This window comes from Penaeus japonicus, unplaced genomic scaffold (genome assembly GCF_977035675.1).
Source record: "Penaeus japonicus unplaced genomic scaffold, GWHDUDI00000001_assembly GWHDUDI00000013, whole genome shotgun sequence".
Taxonomy (NCBI): Eukaryota; Metazoa; Arthropoda; class Malacostraca; order Decapoda; family Penaeidae; genus Penaeus; species Penaeus japonicus.
This window is the reverse complement of record NW_028234415.1, coordinates 11613792-11615147: the sequence shown is the minus strand read 5'-3', so window position 1 is coordinate 11615147 and position 1356 is coordinate 11613792.

Genomic DNA, 1356 nt, shown 5'->3' with positions numbered 1-1356 from the left:
AGAATTTCCTTCGTTCCAGAATATAACAACAGCCAAGAACCCGTTTATATGGTATTGTTACTATGTGAGTAAGTTCCGGTTACTTTAGATTAAAAAAAAAAATGTTACTTTCTCCATGCGTGTCTAATTTCAAAAGGAACCTCTGACAGAAATATATATTTATATGTATAAATATAATATATATATATATATATATATATATATATATATATTATATACATATATAATCATATATATATATAAATATATATATATATATATATATTATATATATATATATATAAATATATGTATGATGCTCTCTATAATGTGAAGCATTGAAAAGAGTACCAAACTAAAAATTACAGATTACATATTATAGTCTCCCATTTAAGAACCTGACGATTCTATAGACATGTACAATATTTAACATTGTTTTATAAAATTCCTTACAAGTTAACTAACATCTAATATTACTATTTGTAATAAGTATATGCTTGAATTGGCCTAAGTTTCCCTGGTAATGCAATACTTACGATAAGTGCAACGTTCAGGCAACATTCATCCTTATTACAGGCAGTTTGCAAAACAATTCCAGTATTTAAGAAGCGACTAAAAAAATAATAATAATAATAAAAAAAAAAAATAATAATAATAATCCTATTAGTTCAGATCTAAGACCATTCTTTAAAGTTTTTTTTTTCTTTTCAAGCATGTTCCTTCTTTCAGCCAGTCTACACTTTTAACAGCATATCAAGCTGTGTCATTGTACCAGGAAGTTACAGTACAGTCAAAAGCTCCAAAGTTGGACAGCACTTTTCTGAAACAGGACAGCCAAAAAATGCAGACAGTTATCAGATAAACATATACTTATGTGTGTGTGTGTGTGTGTATGTGTTTGTGTGTGTGTGTGCACCATTTGAATAAATTCATATATATATATATATATATATATATATATATATATATATATATATATATATATATATATATATACATACATATATCTATATCTATCTATCAATCAATCTATCTATCTATCTATCTATCTATCTATCTATCTATCTATCCTCCGTTCTCCTCTCCCTCCCTCTCTTCCTCTCCTCTCCTCTCTCTTTATCCTCTCTCTCCCTCTCACCTCTCTCTCTCCATCTCTCTCTTCACATCGGCTCTTGTCAGTCATCTCCCTATTCGTTCGGCTCTCTCTTCTCCGCCTCTTCTCGTCCCCTCCCTCTCCGCCATCTCCGCCTCCTTCTCCCATCATCCCTTCGCCACCTGCTCTCTCTTCTCCCCTCTCTGTCCTCCGCATCCCCCTCCTCTCGCTCTCTCTCTCTCTCTTATATATATATAATATTATATATATATATATTATATATA